At 42.0% G+C, this 19,123-nt stretch overlaps 1 protein-coding gene across 8 annotated transcripts in view; it reads right to left on the bottom strand.

Annotated features, from left to right (window-relative positions):
• LOC126259903 (adipokinetic hormone/corazonin-related peptide receptor variant I) overlaps positions 1-19,123 on the bottom strand; it is a 1,084,372-nt gene that overhangs the window by 399,454 nt on the left and 665,795 nt on the right. The window contains exon 1 of one of the 8 annotated variants that reach the window (XM_049956986.1): positions 12,838-12,910. The exons of the other annotated variants lie outside the window; for them this stretch is intronic. The gene's annotated coding sequence lies outside the window, so the exon portion shown is untranslated. Of the gene's footprint in view, positions 1-12,837; positions 12,911-19,123 lie in introns of those variants that run through there. 8 annotated transcript variants of the gene reach the window in all.

The following is a 19,123-nucleotide window of genomic DNA, read 5'->3' as shown; positions in this document are numbered from 1 at the left end:
ACTACGGCGGCTAAAGTGACTGCACAGCTCAATAGCCATCTTCGAGATCCCGTTCCTATCGACACTGTCCGCCGAGAATTCCATAAAGCAAATATTCATGGACGAGCTGTGTACTGAAACCATTAGTGATGACAACCAACGCGAAGAAGCGTAAAACATGGTGTCAGGAGCATAAATCCTGGAGGGCTGATCAATGGAAACGCGTCATATGGTATGACGATTCAAGGTTTTCGTTATTTCCAATATCGGGCCGGGTTTATCTCTGGAGAACGCCAAAAGAAGCCTACAGTCTTGATTGCTTGATTCCAAAGGTTAAGCATGGAGGCCGGCCGAAGTGGCCGTGCGGTTAAAGGCGCTGCAGTCTGGAACCGCAAGACCGCTACGGTCGCAGGTTCGAATCCTGCCTAGGGCATGGATGTTTGTGATGTTCTTAGGTTAGTTAGGTTTAACTAGTTCTAAGTTCTAGGGGACTAATGACCTCAGGAGTTGAGTCCCATAGTGCTCAGAGCCATTTGAACCATTTGTTAAGCATGGAGGTAGAAGTATGATGGTGTGGGCAGCCATGACATTGTATTCTGCTTGTCCCATCATTACTCTCAAAGGAGTGAACGTTTTAGGTGATCAGGTGCACCTCAGGATTCAAATGTTCTTGCTCAACAATGACGCCATATTTCATGACGATAGTGCACCCTTTCACATAGCTAGGTCAGTACAATTGTGGCATGAGGAGCATGCAACTTAACTGCAGCGTCTTCCCTGTCCAGCAGAGTCCATGGACTTAAAACATTATCGAATCCTTGTGGGCGGTATTGAAGAGCAGACTCCGGAGCACATTTCCGCTTCTCTCGTCACTACAGGACTTAGAAGAGGTTCTGACTGAAGAGTGGCGTAACATTCCACTGGAGACTATACAGTCATTATACGAAAAATCAATCAGAGCAGATTGTTAAACGGCGATCTTGTCGAACAAGTTTATCGATTTTTTTCAGTGTTTGCATCAGTTTTTGTTGACAATGGTCTGCCAGTGCGAGTGTCATCACTGGTGTCTTCGCGGCCATTTTTAAATCGTTTAAACCACTCAAACACTTGTGTTCGCGATAAACAATCATCGCCGTACACTTGTTGTAACATTACAAACGTTTCACTTGCAGATTTTCCTAGTTTGAAACAAAATTTGATGTTAACACGCTGTTCTTTCTGTACACTCAACATTTTCCGACGCACAGACAAAACGTCAACTACTTAAAACAGACGCCACGGGCAGACTGAGTGCAGGAGGCAGATGAAACTCGAGCAGTAGGCGGAGCGAGAGTCACGTGACAGGCCACGCGACTTTCAGCCTTATTGCATTCGTTTTATTGTTTCACCAGTACTAGTCCGGTTTTTTTCTAGCCACACCTCGTATGCCAGCATTCTAAGAAGGATCGCAGCTGTATTACGGGCAAATGGTAGACCAACCCCTTATTAATAAACTATTCCCAAGTAAGTACAGATGTTCACGTTATTTTGCCTATCCATGTGCATCCTTCCGAAACTGTTTACTGTATTCATCTCTTGGTCTTCCTTTAAGATTTGTATCCCCCACACGTCCCGCCAATACTAAATTGCTAATCCCTCGATGTCTCGGAATCTGTCCTAACAACCTGTCCCTTCTTCTAGTCAAGTTGCTGCAAAAATTTCTTTTCTTCCCAATTCTGTTTAGCATCTCCTCGCTCGTTATGCGATCTATCTATCTAATCTTCAGCATTCTTCTGTAGCAGCACATTTCAGAATCCTTTATTCTCATGTTGTCTAAAGTTTTTCGCCCATGTTCCACTTCTATACATGGCTATACTCTCTACAAATACTTCCAGAAAAGAATTTTTAACACTTAAGTCTTCATTCGATTATAGCAAATTTCTCTTTTTCAGAAACGCTTTTCTTGCTATTGCCAGTCTCCATTTTATAGGGTACAGCGGGGCTATTCCGTCCATTTCATCTGTAAGCTCTGTACAATATAGCATGAAATATTTTAAAATATCTTGAATGTAATAATATTATGGTATATCGATTGTACATATATTCCAGCATATAGAGGGTGGAAATTCCATATCTGTGATTGTAATAATGTTATGGTATGTTGATTGTACATACAATCCAGTATATAAAAGGTCGAAATTCCTTTACACGAAAAAAGTACTAAAGAAGCATATGTAGAAGGCAGAAATCACACTATATAAAAATGGTGGAGCTATTCCACCCACCCGGCCGCGGTGGCCGTGCGGTTCTAGGCGCTGCAGTCCGGAACCGCGAGACTGCTACGGTCGCAGGTTCGAATCCTGCCTCGGGCATAGATGTGTGTGATGTCCTTGGGTTGGTTAGGTTTAAGTAGTTCTAAGTTCTAGGGGACTGATGACCTAAGATGTTAAGTCCCATAGTGCTCAGAGCCATTTGAACCAACCATTTATTCCACCCAGTGAAGAGACTATTCCGCTCAGTGTATTTCAGTGTCGAAATCACAAGCATTCACCACCAGTAAACATTTTTCGTCCTTTTTGCACTGACACACACTTCGTGAAACCACGCAGCATTTTGCGTAACTTTATCCAGAGTAGCTCCCGTAATGCTTGTTACAGCTTGTTCCGTATCTTCCTCGGACCAAGAAGCACTTGGTTTTTTCTTTTGTATATACGGACCATCAAAGCAACCAAGAAAACATGTTCTCTGGAATTTCGCAGCAAAGCATTAGTAAAACTAATAATCTGACTGGGCGAAATAGCCCCACGTGTACGGGGCGAAATAGCTTAGAGAGGTACCTTTATGAATTTGCTTCAGGAGATTGAAATATATGTACATAAAAGTAAATCACTACAAAATCTCCTCAATGAACAAACCGCGTTAGGCAATGCAGCCTTTCTTCAAAATTTCATTCACCAGCTTTCCAACTTAAACTAAAAAAATAAAAAGGTCCACTTTTGTAATATTTGTAATATTTATATATGCACATCCATCCCAACCTATTTACTATGCTTTCAATGCATGCAATAATATGTCCATATTTGTAGTATTTACTTGTGTACGTCTCGCGATTATCATTTACTTTTGTTCCAATGCATACCATAATATTAACGTAATATCACTGTGGTAAAACTTTATAACGGATTGCTTTATTTGTTTACCTTAATTTTATTCAGTTCTCTTTCAAGGTAAATAGTAAGTAACGTAACATTAGCAGTTTGTAAATATCTACTGTCACATGCACGTACATAATGAAATATCTCTGAGAGTGGAAGTCTTTGGAATTGTAATGGTTGTAATATCGCCATCTTTGTATGCATACCCCCATGTGATGAAACTTCTATGTGTGTGAGTGATGCGATACATTATGTGCATATCTATACACAATAAAGTGGATTATACTGTTTTCGATGTTGCAAGATGATAAACAACGTGCACTGGAACGCAATGGCACAGGTTCTTCATTGTAAGTAAACGGAACATCTTCCATTTAATAATAATAATTTGTTTACATCACTTAAAACTCGTTGTGAGGCACAATTACGATTAAAAAGACGCTGTCTCACATCTTGTTTTGGTTGTAGGGCATCAGCAATCCAAGCAAGTTTCGTCAGATGGGGAAACAAAACTTCAAATGTAATGTAAAATGTGAACTAGCCGTCTGAAGATGAACCTATCGTTTCGAAACCGGTAACGGCGCTATTTAAGTAAATAAATAGCATTATAAAAAGTGGATGGTTGGTGTAATCTTCTGTGTAAGAGTCAGTCTATATTTTGTTTTGTATCCCGCCTAGAAGGTGGCGCGTGAGTAGGAGCAGGAAAAGGTAATTCACGTCGGTACTGCACTATAAATTAAAATCACCTTTACTCTAGCAAAGAGAATACGTAACTTTGCAATGAGGTGCGAAGTGTCCCGGCCGTCTGCTCTTCATCAAATGGGCAGAATCTGTCGAGGAGCTCGTAGACCTCCACAGCACCGGCTAGAGGGCGCTGTCGTCGGTGTCTGTCGTAGTGCCAACTTAATAACTTGCATCGTTGCTATCGATACCACATTTTGTACACAGCCACAGGCTCAATGCGTCATTTTTTGACAAAATAGCAATTGCCGATTCATCCGTATAATTTTATGAAGAGGTGTTCGAGTGGTGAACACAATCCTCGCCCACACCCTTAGGAATGCTCCTCGATATCGGTCTATTTCCACAATGTCTGATTCCCAAAATCGTATTGCGCGCTCCCTCCAGATGCGAATTCGCCGAGGATCACTCTCCAGATCAAATCGGGACCAATCCGTGAGAAGAACATTGGCCCACTGTTCGAACGTCCAGATGACATGGTTACTACTCCACTCTAGACGTTCCCTTCTGTAAAGACGCGTCAGCGGTACACACACAGCAGGCTTCTGACAATAAAGGCCACTCTGCCGAAGCCTTTTGTGCGCCGTTGCCTCTACACAACATATCCAATGGGTGCTTCAAGGCCAGATGCCAGTTGCAGTGCAGTGCTAAGGTGGTACCGTTGCACTCTTACAGCCAAATAACAGTCATTTCTGATGTCACACGTCGTCGGTCCTACCCTCGTCTCCAGTATACAGTTTCCGTCTCTACAAACTGTCGCCACATTCGAGAAACAACAGAACAATTCACATTGAGCCATCGGGCCACATCAACTTGCCAATGTCCTGCTTCGATTCTTCCTCTGGCCCTCCTCCGCAGAGAGTCTAGTAGGCGTCTTCCCTGTGTCACACTGTACCGTCTGTGGCTGTAGACACAGCGACTGTGGATGTGGGTCTACCCGGCAAACACTACCCCGTTTGATATGTGCCATGACGACATCATTGGCGTGATTGGCCGTTGAGCAGAATGCCATCTCCGTGCAGAACACCATCTTACGGACATCTGTTGACACTTTGTATGATTATATCTTGAATTAGAGAGTGGTCGGGAAAATGGCGGTTTGCTGCTTTAATTTTGGACACCAGTGGTTACTGCCTCTTGTGTAAAATACTGTATCCTTTTTAGCATCGACCTCAGTCTTGATTTGCTCAAAGCAATGGTGCCGAAGAGGAAAGCACCTTTAGTGCAATCGGTTCGCTTCTGTTTGTAATATGTTCTGTGGAGCACTGTAACTTAAATGCAAAGATTTTTTCGGCATTCAGTTTGACAGACAATAATAAATAATAAATGTTGAGTCCGCTACGTCACACCACTGTCGTGAGAACGAAAATGGACCATACCTAACGAGGTGCTAAGCTAACATAACAGCGCGCTGAATCCATTCGGCAGCGGGGTCAGGTCCTAGTATTAGTGTCTACACAACAAATTCCTGTAAACGTCCAGTAACCACCTCACTCTCCCAAAGGGAATACCAGATTCTTGTAACATGTGGCACCGTTCAAAATTAAAGGCCTATCAGACGTAAAATAAAAACGATGCTAACAGTGACAAAATTCTTAATGGTTTCAAATTAAAAAGTAGTGTGTTATCTTTTTTCGTAACCACCACATCGATCTGCACATACACAATATCGATGCAAGTTTCTTCAGTCCTTGTGCGTAGCATTTTGCCGTCTGGGATTGTCAACTTTAGTTTCCTCATTTGGTTAGATGCAAGCTGGTTTCTGAGCTATCGAAAGGAATTGTAGCTGCTGCTTTGAGATAAGGATACGAATGGCTGAATGAATGTTGGGGTTCGTCCTTCTGAGAGCATCCATTGTACACACAATTTAAGAACATTAATCACAATTTCTGTAAGTGGTTGACAGAACACGATTAGAATATAGAAACGAAACACTTTCCTGTTGTTCAGCACAAAAGTTATTTATTTTATCATGAATTGGGTTTCCGCTTTTTAGGGCATCGTGAGGTGACAGCTGATTGTCCCACAACTGGACAATGTCTATGGACTTACACCCGTGTTACTGGCATGGATACAGAAGGTATACAGTGTTTATCTCTGAAGAGTCGTTAGGTGCATCTTGTCTGGTGTTTCGGCAGATTTTTGCAATTTAGTTTTGCTAGTGTGTATCTGGAACCAGCCTAAATAACTACTACTCATCACGTATTTCATACGACGCACAGTGTCGACGAGAAGCTTACAATCAAATCGATTGTTTGTGTCCATTCGACAGAGCGGTCCCAGATTAGTCTAGTGCGATATTTGGATTATAGACATGCATTAACAGGGACAGTAACACACGAGGAATAACCAGTAGTACAGCAGCGACTGAGCAGCGGTGCTGCGTGGCGGTAGCAGGCAGCCCGGGCCAACGCGGCGTTGTCGCTGTTGCACCACCGGCTATTCTCCGTGTTCTACTGTCCCTGTTATGGGGGTATGACAGGGTGACGGTCGAGAAAAATCGAATCCTTTTTTAAATTACGGAATTCGAATGTAAATACATTGTCATCAGCCCTATTTATATCGATGGCCCGTACTTCAATGCTAGATGCTTTTAATAATTCGCACAACGAAATTCTGGCTCGAAATCTGGTAGAAAACCCAAAGAGATTCTGGTCATACATAAAGCACACCAGTGGCAAGATGCTATCAATATCTTCACTGCGCTATAACTCCGGTGAAGTCACTGGTGACAGTACCACTAAACGCAGAGTTATTAAACACGCTTTTCCGAAACTCCTTCACAAAAGAAGACGAAGTAAATATCCCTGATTTCCAATCAAGAACAACTGCCAAGATGAGAAACATAGAAGCAGATATCCTCAGAGTAACGAAGCAGCTTAAATGACTTAATAAAGTAAAGTCCTCCAGTCCAGACTGTATACCAGTCAGGTTCCTCTCAGAGTATGCTGATAAAATAGCTCCATATTTAGCAATTATATGCAACCACACGATCACAGAAAGATCCGTACCTAAAGACTGGAAAATTGCTCAAGTCACACCAATACCCAAAAAGGGAAGTAGGTGTAATCCGCTGAATTACAGGCCTATATCACTTACGTCGATTTTCAGTAGGGTTTTGGAACATATACTGTATTCGAACATTAAGAAGTACCTCGAAGAAAACGATTTATTCACACATAGTCAGCACGGTTTCAGAATACATCGTTCTTGTGAAACACAACTAGCTCTTTATACTCATAAAGTAATAAGTGCTATCGACAGGGGATGCCAAATTGTTTCCATATTTTTACATTTCCAGAAGGCTTCCGACACCGTTCCTCACAAGCGGCTTCTAACAAAACTGCGTGCCTACGGAGTATCGCCTCAGTTGTGCCACTGGATTCTTGATTTCCTGTCAGAAAGGTCACAGTTCGTAGTAATAGACGGAAAGTCATCGACGAAAACAGAAGTAATATCCGGCGTACCCCAAGGAAATGTTACAGGCCCTCTATTGTTCCTGATCTATATTAACGACATAGGAGACAATCTGAGTAGCCGTCTTAGATTGATCCAGATGATGCTGTCATTTACCGTCTTGTAAATTCATCAGATGACCAAAACGAATTGCAAAATGATTTAGATATCTATATTGTGCGAAAAGTGGCAGTTGACCTTGAATAAGGAAAAGTGTGAAGTTATTCACAAGAGTATTAAAAGAAATCTGCTAAATTTCGATTACGCGATAATCACAAAAATCTGAAGGCTGTTAATTCAACTAAATACTTAGGGATCACAATTACAAATAATCTAAATTGGAACGATCACATAGATAATATTGTGGGTAGAGCAATCAAAAGAATGCGAGTCATTGGCAGAACACTTAGAAGGTGCAACATATCTACTAAAGAGACTGCTTACACGACGATTGTCTGCTCTATTCTGGAATATTGCTGTGCGGTGTGGGATCCGCATCAGGTGGGTGATGGATGACATCGAAAAAGTACAAAGAACGGCAGCTCGTTTTGTACTATCGCGAAATAGGGGAGATAGTGTCACATACATGATACGTGAATTGGAGAGGTAATCATTAAAACAAAGGCGTTTTTCGTTGCGATGGGATCTTCTCATGAAATTTCAATCACCAGTTTTCTCCTCCGATTGCGAAAACATTCTGTACGCGCCCACCTACGTAGGGAGAAATGATCATAACGATAAAACAAGAGAAGTCAGGGCTCGCCCAGAAAAATTTAAGTGCTCGTTTTTCCCGCTCGCCGTTCGAGAGTGGAACGGTAGAGAGACAGCTTGAAGGTGGTTCATTGAACCGTCTGCCAGGCACTTTATTGTGAATAGCACAGTAATCAGATGTAGATGAAACCTAATTTGCTGGAGCATTGTTTGGTCGGTTTTAATCAAAATGTGAACGAAAGTTTCAATAGTCTCACTGGAACATAAGTTCCAAAAATGTGATATGCGTCAATTCTGTGAAAACAAGAGACACCAGCGGCGATGAGCACAGCGACGAAAAGCGCTTTGAGGACGAAAATGAGGGTTATCAGGTCAATATAGCAGAAAGCAGCCCTAGCTGGGGCGATAGTTAATATGGGGCAGGTACTGATGATAGCCGTAAGTTTCAAGCTTTGGCCCTTTTTATAAAAAAATTTTTCTTTTTTACAATTCAGTGTTGATCGCACCACGTATGCTACAAGAACATAGGTGACAGGTTTCAGTCATATCACATGACCATAATCAGACCTGTATACCCATGGCATCCTTCAAAGATGGTAGGTGGAGCACTCTTCTCAGCTGCTGTGATGTCAACTGGTGCCAGCAAGTGATGGGCATACGCTTAAATATGAAGATGCTCCACCTACCTCATCCTCCCTCTACCTCACGTCAACATGGCATACGCTTAAATACGAAGATGCTCCGCCTACCTCATTCTCCCTCTACCTCACGTCAACGTGGCATACGCTTAAATACGAAGATGCTCCGCCTACCTCATCCTCCCTCTACCTCACGTCAACACGGCATACGCTTAAATACGAAGATGCTCCGCCTACCTCATTCTCCCTCTACCTCACATCAACACGGCATACGCTTAAATACAAAGATGCTCCGCCTACCTCATTCTCCCTCTACCTCACATCAACACGGCATACGCTTAAATACGAAGATGCTCCGCCTACCTCATTCTCCCTCTACCTCACGTCAACACGGCATACGCTTAAATACGAAGATGCTCCGCCTACCTCATTCTCCCTCTACCAATCAGTGTAAAACGGGTACACATAATCGTCAAAACGTAAAAAAACAAAGTACAATAATAACGTAAAAATAGTTATCTATAAAATATCTCTTTACAACCATGGAACTATTTAAATATTGTATAAAATATGAATTAAAAGCTTTAAAATAACTATACAGACGATGTAAGTGTGCCCTCTATGGGCTAAGGTGGTTTTACCACGATGGTTTCAAAGTCAACGATGTTGTAAAGGTCTTTGGCATTGAGGCATCACATCGATACGTCAGTTGTGACTGCAAGTATACAACTATGCTAGATTCAGTCTGTCTGTCTTGTATTAACTTTAGTAGCCCTTTTTTTATTGTCCTTTTTTATGTGATTAGTACTTGTCAAGCTTTGAAAGTGTTTATCTCAAAACCATGTTTTCGTCATGGTTATCGTCGCCCACGGTACAATTTTCATCCAATCTTAACGATTTTTGGTCTCCCTTGAAGCAAATTAAATTCTTTTCAGTTCATCGTAGCCGATTTTTTACGTTGATATTTAGTATTTTTCTGGGCCAAAGAGGAGGCGTCCGAAAATGGCCATTATTTCAAATATTTTAATTTGGCAGAAAAGCTTTTTTTTTTGGAAATTCCTTCGTTGGACTAAAATTACATCTGTAAGGGTCAGGGAGACGTGTTAATTTCATGTTTCAGATAACCACAACCCGAGTTACAGCGACAATCTTCGATCTACCTCCTTTCAGAAGTTCCTCGGAATAATTCGAATCACACAGTGAAGATATTAATATTTTTCAGCAGAAAATGCCAATAAAAATTTGTATCCTTTATTCATTGCAACAAACCCCTTTTGTCTACTACAATCCAGTAAGGAGAAAAAAAAATCATGAATTTGAACAATATTTTCGTCCGTCACTCTGTCGTTCCCTCTTAAAGCATATCGATAATCGAAATATCGCACTAGACTTAGATGGGAGCGCTATATGCCTATCGGATGAGGCCGTAATATTCCGTTTCAAAAATCGTTTTGTTTGTGTACGGGAAACATACCTATGCCTCCCGCCGACACTGGACGAGATGAGTTACACATTGCAAAAACGAAATTGCAAATCTATCACAAAACACCAGAGAAAATGCGCGTGACGGTTATTGGAAGGGATACCCTATACAAATTGCTAAGGTGCAGACTCGTTACAAAGGAAAGTATTACTTGTTTACCTTTTATTGATAAACTTAACAAGAAATTAGAATAATGTTTCCTTTTTTATGTGAAATTCGTTAAGTTCCATAAATAACCGAAAATAATCTTGAATTAACTATTTTTATATAGCATTTACGTAACCGAAACATAAATTAACAGACAGGAAAAAGGAAATACTGTTTTTTTCATTTAAAATTAAACAGGGGTACTGTATTTTCAGTTGTGTGATCTTTACGCATTTCTTAATAGTACATACATCTCAATGTAAGTGAGATGAGTGCTTTCCTGTTGTCTGAAACCTTTTTTAAATGGAATCACAGCCTATCCGACGTACCGCTTTGAGTAACAGCTTTATGGTTTTGCCTTATTGAGGATATTCTACGGAAAAGGAAAATGCGCTACTGTTGTTCGGTGGTAAACACCAACCAGTCAACAGGTACAAGAAACTGGTGCACTATTCCATATTTCTGCCACATTTAAGATAGGCTCGCAAGAAAGTTAGTCTCGTAACAACAGATCGGTGTTTTATAACAATAACAACGTAGCTAATTTATTACTAAACAGTGAGGAACCAGTGAAACCTTTGGTGTACAAAACTGCCTGCAGGCACTGTGGAAAAGTACACGCTGGTCAGTCAGGCAGAGAGAGAGAGAGAGAGAGAGAGAGAGAGAGAGAGAGCTGTGGCAGGCAGGTTATCGGAGTACGAGAGAAGCCAAAGATAACGAAAGACGGAGCCGACATTTGCGGCTCATCTTTGACCAGGAAACTACCCATACGATGCAGACCGAGACGTTTTATACGCAGCTAAGAAAAACAGAACGATGACATTACTGGGGATAAGAACAAAATTTTAAATTAGTTTTACACAACGAAACACAATTTCCTTTATCTCTTCTGTTACATCCTGTTTCGGATATGCCTACGTCACGTTAAATCAGTAAACGAGTTTGTTTGCGTGGCCATCCACCGCAGCAAGCACAGAAATATTTGTTCTGTAAATAGAAAATGCCTTCTGTTGCTGCACTGTGTTTTATTCTCCCATGCGCGTTTCGCCTTTTTTCACTTTAATAATACACATCAAAACAAAATTCTATCACTACTGTTTCATCAGGCACGCAGTTCGTGGTCTAGAGACTAGCGTTTCTGCCTCTGGATACCGAGGTCCCGGGTTCGATTCCTGGCCTAGTTAGGGATTTTCTTTTCCCGGGGACTGGCTGTTTGTATTGTCCTCATCATTTCATCATCATCATTCGTGACAGTGGCTGGATTGGACTGTGTAAAAAAAAAAAAAACTGGACTGTGAAAATTGGGACTTAGTACGGGTGCTGATGACCGTGCTTTGTGCGCCTCACAAACCAGACAACATCATCATAACTGTATCATTATAGATCCCACTGAAGATGGCTCAAAGTGAGTACGGGAGACTAAAACATACTGTAAGAAGACCTTTTTCTGTTTACGAAACAAATAAAACAGGAATCTCTATTTTTTGTCTTTTGTTGAATGTAACGTTACCACGTGACAGAAAACTATGCAAAGAACTGGTACACTGTATGCTTCCTGATATTTTAGTTCAGTAAGAAAACTTACTTCGGCTTTATTGCATTCATCAGTACATCTGTAAACAATCACATTAATTTATATTTTACATAATACCTAATTTAGAAAGCTTTTTTACATTGGATGTTGTACTCACGTTCCGTCTTTGTAGATGGATCTACGTTAGCTTTCAATAAATTATTATTGCTTCTGTAGTTGTTGGTTGCTGTATTTTTTCAGTAACGTTTTAAAGCTGTTGGATAATTTCATGTTGCACGTGTAGTGTAATACGTTTTTTTTTATTGTTTTGACAGTCGTGGAGATTCAAATCTGACAGCTAGTTGTTTACTCAAAGATATTTACATAAATATACTAGAAATAAACCGGAGTAATGCTTAAGATACCGTGTTTATTAATATTTTCATAAAACGGATGAAAAATTTAGAATTGAAAAAAAAAAATAGTCCAGGAAGTGACTGCAAGGCGTACACGAGAACTTCGTGTATAAAATTAGGTACATTTAGTACTTTACAGTTTATGATTTGCCTGGAATGATCGTTCCTGTCAGATCGCTGGATCTTAATCATTGCTTATTATTCGACAGAAAAATATAGGAGAGTCACTGACGGTACTAAAAAATCCACGAACTGTGCGTGTGTCTCTTTTCATGAAGTAAAAACATTGTCTCCTGCTCGAGGCGGAATCTATAAAAGCACATTTCCCGTTCAAGTATACACGAACAGAATTAGAGATTTCCACAGGTCGAATATTGCCACCTGGTTCATGGTTCACGATTAGATAAAAGTCGCGTTCTTGAGATTGTTTTTCGTACAGTTTCAAGCCCATTAAATCTCACAGGGGAGCAAAGAGGTAACACGTCAGCTTTAAAACCCACAGTGCTGCCCGCGGCAAACTCGCAGCCGACACTTGTTCTGCTCACCGCCGGGAGGCAGACCAGTGGCTGGCTGTAAACAAAGCAACAGGTGTGCACCTGTGGAGCACGCGGCACGGTACCTGTGCTCTGGTGTGAGGCGATGCGCCGCTGCCTGCTGGTAACACGCGCTTCTTGGCCGCCGTGCTCCTACTGCGGCAGACTGGACTGCCTCGCGCCGCCGGGGCAGCTCGGTGACCCGGCTGTTTACAGCGCGCGCTATCGGCTCACCCCGGCCCGTGAAAAAGCGGCGCCGCAAACACACAACACACCAGCTGGACACAATTCGGCTGCTGGCTCAATCATCCGCACGTCCTTCGTTCGCGTCGAGCGACAGTCACACTTTTATTTCAAATTCGGTCTGTTGATATTTTTAAAAAGATCGGGAATCCGCTATATCGATCTTCAAAAAAATATCATCATCGGCTCTCGATATATCGTGAAGTACGAGGGTCTATCACGAAGTAATGCCCCACATTTTTTTAAACAGTCATTAATATACATAGACAAACGTCCTTGTTGGTGTTTCACATTTGATGTTTGTTCTGTGCGCCGGTGAAGTTTCGAACCGTTCTGGCAGATGGCAGAGCTGTAGTACAGCGTCAAAATGGCGTCTGAATACGACTCATGTTACAATTAGCGCGATGTTATTGAATTATTGTGTGCAGAAATAGAAATCGTGGTGAACGTCCATAAATGTTTGTGTGCAGTGTACGGCGATGCTGCAGTTCACAGGAGTACAGTTGGGCGATAGGTAAAGAAAGTTACAGCCTCAGGAAATGCAGAAACAGAACTTCATGATCAGCCACGCTCGGGACATCCTGTCACAGCCACCGCTCCAGACATGCTGAATCGTGCGAATGTCATTATTCGTGCCGACCGGCGCATCAGAACTCGACAATTGGCTCTACAGTTGTCGGTCAGCATTCGAAGTGCGTCTGCAATGATCGAGACTGTCGGATATTCAAAGAGGTGTTCCACGAATGCTCACAGCGGACAACAATATTCAAAAATGGTTCAAATGGCTCTGAACACTATGGGACATAACATCTATGGTCATCAGTCCCCTAGAACTTAGAACTACTTAAACCTAACTAACCTAAGGACATCACACAACACCCAGTCATCACGAGGCAGAGAAAACCCCTGACCCCGCCGGGAATCGAACCCGGGAACCCGGGCGTGGGAAGCGAGAACGCTATCGCACGACCATGTGCTGCGGACAACAAGATTCAAAGAAAGGCCGTTTCATCTGAATTGTTGGAGCGTTTTGAGACAGACGGAGAGGCCTTTTTGAAGATGACGAGAGTGTCACTCAAGCAGTGAAAACGTGGCTACGCCTACAGGACAACAGCTTTTACCAGTAGGGAACACATGCCCTTCCACAACGGAGTACGGCCTTAGAACGTACCCCAGACTAGGTAGAAAAATACGACATGGACAAGCTCCTAACTATAAATATGTCCTGAGACAAGAAATGTGGGGCATTGCTTATTGAACGATTCTCGTAGAATCAATATATTGACTGAGAAAATATCGACCTATCTGCCCGTAAAAATATCGGCCCCACTTTGTAAATATACTGCCGGGTTTGGAACTGTATATCTAAGTATTGATTTATTATTAAATATTCTGTACATCAACAACCTACCAGCCTGCCTATTCCTCTTTAGAGTAAGAATTGAAAAGATAAGGAAGCACGTTCACGCTTATCGATAACCGCTTTTCTACCGATAGTAACTGCATGTAAGTGGCACAGTAAAAGGCGTCCGATTGGTCCGTCGTTCGGTTTCGTCACATACAGGATTTGTCCAGAACACTTCCCTGTTTTTTGTTTCTGCCAACCCCACCGACCTAGCAGTTGCAGTGTCAAAACAGCGTGGCGAAGCTAAACGTTGCAGTTTCTGTTGGTAGCGCCGAGTGCAGAATACGTCAGCACTTCCCCTCGCACGTGTCCGTCCACCGCAACGACCAATCTTGTCATTTAGATTTTTGTTCATCATTTTCAGCAACCGTTTTATGTACAATGCTGTTGTGAAGAAATAGCACACTAGTTGCGTTAAGAAACTTTTTTAACGCTAATGCCGTGCTGATTCTTCGCATAGGAAATCTTGTTATTCCAATCACGCCGCCACGCCCTGTGCAACTGCACTTCTTTTGTGACGCATATACCCGTCTCGCACAGTTAAAGAGAAACACTGGACGTGACGAAAGCTTAAAAAGTAGTAAGACTCCTTCACGCAGTAAAAGTAAAATTATATCCTTCTACAATTTAAATGAACAACTTAAAATATTTACCAAAAATTGTGAGAAAATATAATAGGAAATAAAAATACTGCCACCTGATATTGCCATTTTGATATTGATAAGACAGCAAAGGAACTGGAAGAGCAGTTGAACGGAATGGACAGTGTCTTGAGAGGAGGGTATAAGATGAACATCAACAAAAGCAAAACGAGGATAATGGAATGTAGTCGAATTAAGTCGGGTGATGCTGAGGGAATTAGATTAGGAAGGAGTTTTGCTATTTCGGGAGCAAAATAACTGATGATGGTCGAAGTACAGAGGATATAAAATTGAGACTGGCAATGGCAAGGAAAGCGTTTCTGAAGAAGAGAAATTCGTTGTCATCGGGTATTGATTTAAGTGTCCGCAGCTCGTGGTCGTGCGGTAGCGTTCTCGCTTCCCGCGCACGGGGTCCCGGGTTCGATTTCCGGCGGGGTCAGGGATTTTTCTCTGTCTCGTGATGACTGGGTGTTGTGTGTTCATCATCATTTCATCATCATTGACTCGCAAGTCGCCGAAGTGGCGTCAACTAAAAAGGACTTGCAATACGGCGGCCGAACTTCCCCGCATGGGGCCTCCCGGCCAACAATGCCATACGATCATTTCATTTCATTGATTTAAGTGTCAGGAAGTCGTTTCTGAAAGTATTTGTATGGAGTGTAGCCATGTATGGAAGTGAAACATGGATGATAAATAGTTTAGACAAAAAGAGAATAGAAGCTTTCGAAATGTGGTGCTACAGAAGAATGTTGAAGATTAGATGGGTAGATCACATAACTAATGAGGAGGTATTGAATGGAACTGGGGAGAAGAGGAGCTTGTGGCACAACTTGACTAGAAGAAGAGATCGGTTGGTAGGACACGTTCTGAGGCATCAAGGGATCACCAATATAGTACTGGAGGGCAGCGTGGAGGGTAAAAATCGTAGAGGAAGGCCAAGAGATGAATACACTAAACAGATTCAGAAGGATGTAGGTTGCAGTAGGTACTGGGAGATGAAGAACCTTGCACAGGATAGAGTAGCATGGAGAGCTGCATCAAACCAGTCTCAGGACTGAAGACCACAACAACAACAACAACAACAACAACAACATGTAGGGGGAGGAAATGCTGCCGATGTATACCGATATTTTCTGTAAAAATTTCCGTATATCGATATTTTTTCAACAGCCCTAGTTCCAATAGGCTCACGAGGTTCGTGTGAAATAATTCGCTGCTTTTATCTCGCGGTAACTATCAGCTGTCAAGGGATCACAATCGGAGTAAGGCTGGGCATCCACTGGAAGCGTCTGGTTGGACTGCCTCACGCGACCGACTGATTCCAAGACTTGTAGGGCGACTGGCAAATGTCCACTGCACACGATCGAGTGGGCCGCATGCTGCAGCACACAGCCGGCTGCCGGACGTATCCCAGTGAAACGGGATTGGCCGGCCGCGGTGGCCGAGCGGTTCTAGGCGTTTCAGTCCGGAACCGCGCTGCTGCTACGGTCGCAGGTTTGAATGCTGCCTCGGGCATGGATGTGTGTGATGTCCTTAGGTTAGTTAGGTTTAAGTAGTTCTAAGTTCTAGGGCACTGATGACCTCAGATAAGTCCCATAGTGCTCAGAGCCATCTGAAACGGGATTGGTCGGACACCGTCGAACGTAGTATACTCCGTTCATCATAAGAGTAAACCTCATGTAAACATTACACTATGTATTCTTCCACGTTTGCTGGAGCATTGGATTTCGTTCCAGGTGGAGCAGAAGCCAATCTTTCAAATGGTTCAAATGGCTCTGAGCACTATGGGACTTAACATCTATGGTTATCAGTCCCCTAGAACTTAGAACTACTTAAACCTATCTAACCTAAGAACAGCACACAACACCCAGTCATCACGAGGAGAAGCCAATCTTTCTCGAGTACAGTCAAGTACGACAATGAGGATACGTTTTATGCTGTGCGTTTCGCGTACATCGGCTCAACGATAATACCGGACAACAGGTTTACCGGCGCACTTAACGCGGAAAGCACTGGCCAGCCACGTGGTCCAACTAACCTGCAGTGATGTGAACAGTTGTAGTAAAGTCGCAAAAAAGAGACGAACATAGAACAATAATTTTTGAACAGAAGGAAATAATATTAAAACTCAGGCGATACTCTTCGTAGGTGATCTGAAGGAAAACGTGCTCTCGGTCTCAGGTAACATGGTATTGTAACTAAAAACAAGATAGATAAAAATTCGTGACGTTAAAGAGGGTAATTTTTCTGCATCAGCTATAGGCAGCGTAAAAGCGCACTGCTGGGATTTCATCATGCAGTTAAACATGGAAGCCACTGAAGATAATCTCTGAACCTCTTCCATATAGCACTCCGAGGAAAGCAGTACATTTCAGTACTGCTACGCTGATACCGAGGCGATCAACAAGAGAACCCCAAGCCACAAAAAAGTCCAGCTTTCCTCCTCCTTCTCCTCCTTTATGACGTGATGTTCTACATTTCGCCATCGTTCAGCAGTGACATGTCATAAAGATTCGTGCATTAGATCCAGTAACTGCGGCATCTTAAATGTCTTTTTATTTCTCGCCACAAATCCCTTAACATGGCTGTAAATCTATTCTACTGGTTTCAGATAGCTGTACGGTGACAGCTGTAAAACTGCAGCATTTGTACAGCGTTCTCGACGCCGTTAAAATTGTTTTTTGTGTTTCTAGGACGCTTATCACTTTGGCTCGTGTGAGACCACATCTGTCCTATAAAACAGTGGTCATATTCAAACAAAGAGTATTTGATTTTTATTTTTCTCCAAAAAATTTAATTGTGTAATGTTTTCTTAACTTCAAAATCTGTAACAATCTTTTATAATATATCGATAGTTGCTTTAGTGTTAACATATGACAACTATCATTGCAAATGATAAAATGGGTGATCAATAAAAGAAATGAAATGAAATAATTAAGAATGTGTATTTGCAATCAAAACCAGTATTCTGCGTGTGGTATGTAATTAGAAACCAGAAGACGTGCATTTTTCTTGAAAAAATGATGATTGCGTATGAGTTAGTTACCACATATTGATAAATTTCGTATTTAAATGCTTTAGGTATTCAAACGGAACAAAAAAATTGGCAATTTCAACAGGTTTCGAAGCACCTCCCACTGACTCACTGCCTAATCAAACACCGACGTGCTACGGTCACAGGTTCGAATCCTGCCTCGGGCATGGATATGTGTGATGTCCTTAGGTTAGTTAGGTTTATGTAGTTCTAAGTTCTAGGGGACTGATGACCTCAGAAGTTAAGTTCCATAGTGCTCAGAGCCATTTGAACCAAGCACCGACGCTACCGATTACGCCAATATTACAGTTACACCTGGAACATATTTATAACATATTGTCCCTCAATAAACGACAAAGCTCGTTCTTCTATGTAATGTTGTTACAAACATTAAGAACAATTTCTTTCTAGCCATTAACGGTGTTCCACACGCTTATTTCACTACGAAGCGGGAAGCAGCGTCAGCCATTTTCGCGGTATGTGTGTATGAAACTGTGACTGTTCGCGAGTTTTGAAAAAAATAACGTAGCTAAAGTGTGATTGAGAAAAACGTTGATGGCTGTTAATACATCAGAATCCCTTAAGGTTTCATTTATACTGACATAGTAATAAAATATTTAATACGTTAATTGGACCTACTTCCAAGAGCGGAACGACTAAAGTATTCCGGAGCTACGGCTTCTGACCATTCATCGCATTTGTGTTTGTTTCCATCAGGTTTATTCTTACGATGAACGGAGTACAGCCGCAAGCGAAGGCCTGTTGTTGTTTGTGTCTGTTTTTCGTACTTAATTACAAACTGTGGACTTAGAGGTTGTAAATCACGCAAAAAAGAACCGGTCACTGTGCGATATGCGAAAGAGATTACAACACCGCGAGAGTATGGTTGAAAGGTGTAGTGGATATGAGTGTGGGAGGTAACTGTAAACGCTAATCGTAATGAGGCAAAAAAAAAAATTGTGCGATCATATTTAGTCAATATGCGATATGGAATGTACGGTGTACAGTCAGTAACACTGAAGTTTAGAAACAGTATTTAAAAAACAACA

The sequence above is a fragment of the Schistocerca nitens genome, chromosome 5 (genome assembly GCF_023898315.1).
Source record: "Schistocerca nitens isolate TAMUIC-IGC-003100 chromosome 5, iqSchNite1.1, whole genome shotgun sequence".
Taxonomy (NCBI): domain Eukaryota; kingdom Metazoa; phylum Arthropoda; class Insecta; order Orthoptera; family Acrididae; genus Schistocerca; species Schistocerca nitens.
Note: the sequence above shows the minus strand (reverse complement) of the source record. Positions and strands in the feature narration are given on the sequence as shown.